The following is a 7,151-nucleotide window of genomic DNA, read 5'->3' as shown; positions in this document are numbered from 1 at the left end:
CTTTGCCCTCCATCCCTTTGATGTGCATCAGTCTTTGGACTTTGTCTTTTTTTATTCAGGGTGCTGCAACCTGAAGAGCTATATTTAAATGCCCTTTATTTGGAGAAGTGTGAAGTTGTACAGAGAGAACGGGCTGTAAAATGGACAGAGGATGAAAAATGTGCGTGCACTATAGGGAAGATGCATATGTGCAAACATGGTTCATACTTTCTATATTTCTGGGTAACTTTAGCTCACATGAGTGTATGTGTGAGTGTGTCCTCATGTATACAGTGTATGGGTTGTGTGCCTGCAGGATTTCGTCAAATGGACCCATTTCTGATGTCACCTCTGCTGCTCACAACTGGAGGAGCTCCTTTGGCAGCCAGTCCAAAGCCTTTTGATCATACTGTTTCCATTGGATTTACAAGGTGCAGCTAAAATCAGGAGCCTTTCAAAGTCATGAATGACATAAAAGGTAAAGTTACAGCTCACGCTGAAATTGCTCAGAAAATTACAGGGGTTGAGTGGGGAAGGGGTCCAATGCAGCCCCTTGCATGCACCAAAGGGGCTGGGGCTGGCAGGCGCACAGGAGCACTGCTTTGTTCCCCTTCATTTTACAAGCTGCGGTGGTTGTTTTTCCACATTCCACCATATAAAAAATGACTGGGTCTCAAAGACCTGCTTCAAAGTCAGTTGAAAGGCTGCTAATGACTTGCTTGGGCTACAGAGCCTGCTTTGCTCGTATGGCTTCAATTTGACTCCTGCTTTTGGATTGCGTGAGTGGGCAGACCTGGCTGGTTTGGGAGACTTGTCCTGACCTGGATATGTGCCACACCTTGCCCAGCTGTTTCTCTCAGTGTCCGCTAGAATCATTCCTTATAAAAGATGAATTTGAATTAAAACAAACAAATGCATAGGGTCTAGAAAAGCCCAGCTCTTTCCCTGCCCACACCTCAGCAGATCTATTTAAGGTTGCCACATTTCAACAAGTGAGGACAAAATTAAGCTTTGGAGATGACTTCCAAAATGCATGCAGATGTTAAAGCGCAGTACAAATAATTAAAGATAAAAGCGAATAAAGAATAGTCCAAAAATACAAAATTAACAAAAGGGTTGCGGGGAGGAAAGAGAAACAGCAGTTTCTTTTTTCCCCAAAGACTTGTGGAACAGCTGACTGAAATGTCAAAGGGAAACAGGTTTTGGAAGTTGTATTTCAGCTCCACAAACTTGTTTCTGTACCCTTCCCTGGTTGAACATCTGCAACCCATATTTCATCCCTGTAGCGCTCATTGGAGGACTTCATTTCCCAAGAGTGGGGAAGGTGACACATTATGTTCAGGATACACAGTTCAAATGTGGATTGGAGTTCACAAGGGGAACAGCTTAATGGTTTCAGACGAGCAACAAGACCTTCAGCTGATGCTGGGCCCAAGCATAACACTTTAATAGCAGGTTCAGAAATCCTACCACGAGTAGAAGCTGTTGTATGATTTATACTGGGTGCATGGGTTTTCCTGGTTGTTTTTTAAGCCTTGTTTCCTAAAGAAGCAAAGCCTATGCCAGCCTGCTTGGTGTCGGTGCATGTATGGCTGTGTGTGTACCCGTCTGTCTGTCCAACCAACTGTGCCATTCCCAGGACTTTCAGAGTCCTGGTTTCCCTCCTTTCCACGAGTGAAGCAGAGCTCTCAGCAATGTTACATTCCTAAAAGCTTTGAGAAAACTTGGCAGCTGGTGAGAGCAGGGCTCTCACTGCGGTGCAGGCAGGAGCATGAGGATGCCACAGAGACATTTCATCCCATCTGTGGGGAAAACTGTGATGGGAATTTGCACCTTAAGGGGCAGTGGCAGAGAGCAGTATTATCTGAAATCAGCATCACTAGTGCCAGACTTTACAGAGCTGCTGTGAACAACACGTACTGGGAATTACAAGAATACAAGAAAAAATGGTAGAAAGGGCACGCCGGGTGCTCAGCCCCAGGAGTGGATGGAGGGCTTAGGTTCCCAGGCCACCAAGATGGTTCGGAAAGTTTTATTGCTAGTCCATACAGACCCAGAAGCAAAACTGCCAGGATTTATTTTCTTCCTGGAGAGATGCAAAAGAGCAAAGTCCAGAGGCAGTTAACCCAGAGCCACTTAAAAAAGATAAATCTGTTGAAAGTTATTATTTCCTTAAATCAAAGAGCTGGAGGGAGGCTTTTTTTTCTTTAGAAAAAAAAAAATCTATTTCATCAAAAAAGTGCAACTTTTGTTTAAAAAACGAAGATTTTCTTAACCTGATTTTCCCACAGTTTATTCCCAGCAAAATAGCAAATGTTAGTGTTTAAATCTGTATTTTAATTTTCTAAAGTATGAAGGAAGGAATAATTCAGTGTTCAGTGGCAGGAAACCACAACAATTTGAGGAGCAATCAGGTTGCTCCCTAAACTAAAATGCATGAAATAAACAAAATAAACGAATGCATGTTTTTCACATAGGAAAACCCCAAATCACTTCATAATCAGATTGAACCTACAGCATTTCTTGTGGAGAGAAAACTCTACAGTAAGTTTTTGCTGGACTCCAGGAGCTGCAAGACTTCTCCCTGGCCCACCTTCAGCTCCTTCACGAGGAAGCAGTCACCCTGGCAAGTGGAGGCAGTTAGCTTCAGTCATGTCACAAGCAAACTTGGTAAGTCTCTGGGGAGCAGAAGGGACGAGTTCATTTCTGAGACAGAAGGCAGCTGGCAGGCTAACTCCAAGAATAGCCACAGGGTCTTCTGCAGGAGAAAGTTCAGGCTCTCTTTACTTGGTTCATTGGGTTTGTTGTTATTCTTTCTTGAGAGACCAGTAGAGCCCCAGAAGGACACAGTGGAGCTGATGCCGAAGCAAAAAGCAACGGTGCAAAGTCCTGCACAATGGAGATGTCCAGGTTTCCAGGAGTGCACCCAAAAGCTCCCGTTTGGGGATTTGGGTTTTGGGAGCCCGGTCTGGAAGCCATGCGTCCTGCATCAGCTGACAGTTTCATTTCTCTAGCCAAACAAGTGATTCTTTGCATTTCTGCAGCTGAAAGGTGATATTGCAAGAGAGGAAAAAACAAATCAAACGAGGGAAGTGTGTTTCATTTGACAATGGGTCTTTAGAGCCTGCATTTTTTAGAGCTAGACTCTTAGAGTAAAAAAAAAAAAAGAAACAACCCATGTCTGAGATATGTGCAAAATATAGCTCAAATCTAAAAGCTGTAACTGCGTGAGAAAAGTCAGATGTTAAACAATCACAGTTTTATTCCTCCCAGCAAGACAGCCTGTGCACCTGTAGCCATTATTGTCTCTACTGTATAAAGTGAAAATGAATATCACATTGTATTGAAAACCCTCATGGAATACAATTACTCAACAGGAACTGTCCTAAATCTATCAGCTGTAACTCACTTGTAATTTTGTGGGACTAATGCAGAGAAATGTTTCTCCATGCCTAGTTTGCCCCCAGCCTTTCCCCCCATTAATATATTTCATCCACTTTTGCTTACTATGGCTAAATTACTTGTAAAAGATTAATTACCTATGGGAAGTGTCTGTTTTGGTCTGTAGGAATGACATTATGCTGAACATTAAATGCTGACACTATTAAACTCTGCCGGACATGTTATGATATAATAACTCTGCAGACCACAAGTGAAATGGGTCCCTCACCAATTCACTACCTCATTGTTTTTCTGTCATCAGCAAACTTTGGGATATAGTCTCAGCCGACATAGCTCAGAGTTTCATTCATGTCAGCAGAGTAGCTTACTAGGGCTTTTTATTTCCCTGGAAGTTTTTCTGAGTTACCAGATGCAGATAGGAGTCTTTGTTCACCAGCAACCTTGAACTGAGGTACAGAAGCTGCCATTTTCCAGGCAGAAATGCAGGTTGGTTGGGAAACTGAGGCTTTTTCAGTTGAAATCAGCAGTTCAAAACAAAACACATTTTCCTTTCAGAATTACATTTCCTCACCTTAGAAAGAAGAGAACTGTTTTGCTTTGGTGTGCAGAAACTGCAAATGTGCTGGGTGGCAATTTGGGGGAACTTCTGTCTTCTTTTCCAGCTGGAAAGAGAAGCAGAAGAAATTTGAAAAAAAGGTGATAAAGAAGTGGCGGAGGGACTCTAAAACCTTCTCCTCCCCTCCTAGTGTAAAAAAATCCTTTAAAAATGCTAAGAGATTTTAAAATCTGATTTCTTTCCCTCCAGTCATCCCATTTGTATTTACCTGGTGTCTTGTCTTTCACTTTAAAGGAGTTGTTTTCAGCCTTTTTTCCTGTCAATTTGCTGACCTTTTAACACTTTCAGTGAAGGAGTGAACCCTGCAGAGTAGCTTTAGGCCACTGGATTTTGGCTGGTGTCTGTGGCTCTTCATGGTAAGATACGCATGTTGATCACAGGTTGAAATCTCCTGACTTGAGAGCAGACACCTCACTCCCATGCCTTGTTGTATGGATCTTCTTTCAACAGGAATGGAGAAATACATGACCCGGGAATCCCATGTCTTTGTTAGCATTGCCACACATGTTAGCTTTGCGTTTTGGGACTTTCTCCACGAAGGACCGCAAATCAGAATAGCTTTAGCTAAATCAACTAAAAAACAGATTTCTTGTTGCCAAGAGGATCTACATGGCCTCCTTTGAATTACCAGATGAATTTCTTATCCTAAATACACCGTCTGGGTTAGGAAAACCTACTTTCAAAATCCAGTCAGCTCCACTCCTAACAGCTACATTTCTCCTTACCGTTGTCTATTCCACCCATGTTCAGGGCACCAGTGACTGCTCTTGTTCCTTCCTTGCTTGCACTCCCCAAATTCTCATCTGCTGCATGTGTGCAATGCTCACTCCTGACCCCATACTGGCTCTCCTCCAGCTTTATCCCTTGGAGCTGGTTGAAACTCCTCTGGCACCTAGTAGGAGTGGATATGTTTGGTGGTCTCACCACACCAGCATGGTACCCACCATGCTGCATTGCGGGGCCCACAATCACTGTCCACTGACATGTTGTTGTATGTGCAGGTTTGCAGACTCAATGGTAATTAAAACCAATCCCTCTGACCCTGACCCTGAGTAGATTAAGCTTGGATCATGCCTGCCTGCAAATGTACTTGTATAAAGCAAGGAGTTGAGGTGAGGAGAAGAGAATATGGTGAATCTTTCAAGGATCAGCATTTTAAACTGCAAGCCCTTTTGTTCTGTAATCTGGGATATTCCCTAGCAGTCCACATGGAGAAGAAAAGGGGCATTGTCTGGCGAGTGGCTTCATTACTAATCTCTCCTGGATGCATTTTAATTCATTTTAATGACTCTGCCTCCTGTCAGACCTTTCATTTGTTAAAGGGGTTTGTTAAAGAGATTAAGTGCAAGGGGAATTTGAACCTCAAAACACTACATCCCTTCCCCCTCTCCCAACTCCTCCTCTCTCTCCCCCCAAGATTAATATTACACCGAAAGGAAGAGAAAAGACATTTTCTGTGAAACACATTACAAGACTTTTAGGAAGAGAGGGAAGGAGGAGGAGCAATGGAGCATGCTGGACTCTTAACCCATGGAGGAGCTGGATGCTGGTAGTATTGATATTATGCTTTTCCAGCTACATTGTTCCCCATGCATATGTCTATTGAAGCTTTGTGCAAACACAGCTGTTTATTAGGAATGCCAGCTTAGGGAAATAAACCATCTGCCTCAATTTGATTCTACTTCTGTCTTCTACTCATGTGGGAGCTTGGAATAACCTCCCCCACCCCTGAAAAACAAATGTACCATGCAGTACATGTACTGCATAGAAACCTTTCAACTGAAATCCAGGCCTTCAGCCAGCTGAAGAAATGAGAGAACTTCTTGGTTTCCTGCATCAACTTCCTACCCAAGGATCTCAAAGCCCTTCACACAGTGTGGGAAGTGGCAAGGTCAACAGAATCCCTGTGTGGAACTATGAGTTTATTTTCAAAGTTCACAGTCTCAATAGACATCCTTTGAGACATGTGTTTCATGGATTTACTAGAAAAATTCCCTCAAGTAGGTCAGTGGACTATTTCAGTCCTTCTCTCAGTCCACAAGTCCTGAAAGCAATTTTTTATAGCCCTATGGACTCTTAACCTCCTTAGGACTGAATGGGCCTCAGGAGTTCATGAGAAGGATAACAGAATGAGTTGCCATGCAGTAGCAGAGTGGTGGATTCTGGTCAAGAAGATGGCTTTTTTCCCTGCATCCCTCGATGTTCCTCTAATAGCCACTTGGTACATGGTACAATGTGAATACCATGTATTTTGTGCAGAATGCTTACACAGAAGATGCATCACATCCTCATTTGTATTCTTTCTGTTGGCTTCAGAGTGGATAGAGTCAGGCTTTCTTGTAGGGGGAAGATCGTAAGCATTTCAAAAAAGAGACATGTGGGATGTTACCTTTAAGCAGAATGATCAGTTGAGTTGCCGGAGAATGGAGTAGGACTGCTTAGAACAGGTCGGGTATTGGACATAATCCAACACACCCATGCTTTTGGGAAAGAGGCAAGTGACATATTATGATGGATAAGTGGGAGAACTACCTGTAAGTATGAAGCAATTCTTCCACACTTCTTGGGACTCAGGATGAATACTCTGCGCAGTTTTGGTTACTGCTTTTCAGGAAAGATGTAGACCAGCTGGAGAGCAACAGGAGTGATTGAAGACCTGACTTAGAAAGAAAAATTAAAAGAAGTAAGGTTGTTTAGTCTAGAGAAGAGAAGCTGAAGAAATCTATGATAAATGTCTTTGTGCAAGCACCAATCTGTAAAGGAAAATGAACAACTCATTTTGCCTGTCAATGCAGACAGAGTGAGAGGCAATGGGTTAAAACTGAAGCAAAGGAGAATAGGTTGGAAATAAAGGAAACCTTCTTAGTGTTATGGACAGAAAGACACAGGACAACATCAGTGACTTGAGGGAGACATGTCAATCACATCGGGAAATACATCAGGACTTGTGGAATGACTAGTCCTAAAAGCTGGAAGAGGAAATTATAAATGGCACAGGTATAACCATTACAGGGTGGAATGCTGTGATTCCTCCCAGTGACTTCTGGAGATCTCTAGCAGTCTTGTTTTCTATGATTCTTTGTATTTTCTACATAGATGGACTAGAGAGTCTGATAAGCCCACTGCTGATCTAGTTTCAGGGCTGAATGCATCC

The 7,151-nt window shown here is 42.9% G+C and overlaps 1 long non-coding RNA gene across 1 annotated transcript in view; it reads right to left on the bottom strand.

The window, feature by feature from the left end:
* Positions 1–478: 478 nt before the first annotated feature.
* Positions 479–7,151, bottom strand: part of LOC308198615 — a 28,351-nt gene continuing 21,678 nt past the window's right edge. Inside the window, exons 2-3 of the long non-coding RNA XR_013954060.1 lie at positions 3,953–4,043; positions 479–3,023 (exon numbers count right to left, since the gene is read on the bottom strand). This is a non-coding gene — a long non-coding RNA (uncharacterized lncRNA). The remainder of the gene's footprint in view (positions 3,024–3,952; positions 4,044–7,151) is intronic.

The sequence above is a fragment of the Anser brachyrhynchus genome (assembly GCF_964034855.1).
Source record: "Anser brachyrhynchus genome assembly, chromosome: 7".
In the NCBI taxonomy this organism is placed as follows: Eukaryota; Metazoa; Chordata; class Aves; order Anseriformes; family Anatidae; genus Anser; species Anser brachyrhynchus.
The sequence above is the reverse complement of the archived record's forward strand: the minus strand, read 5'-3'. Positions and strand labels throughout refer to the sequence as shown.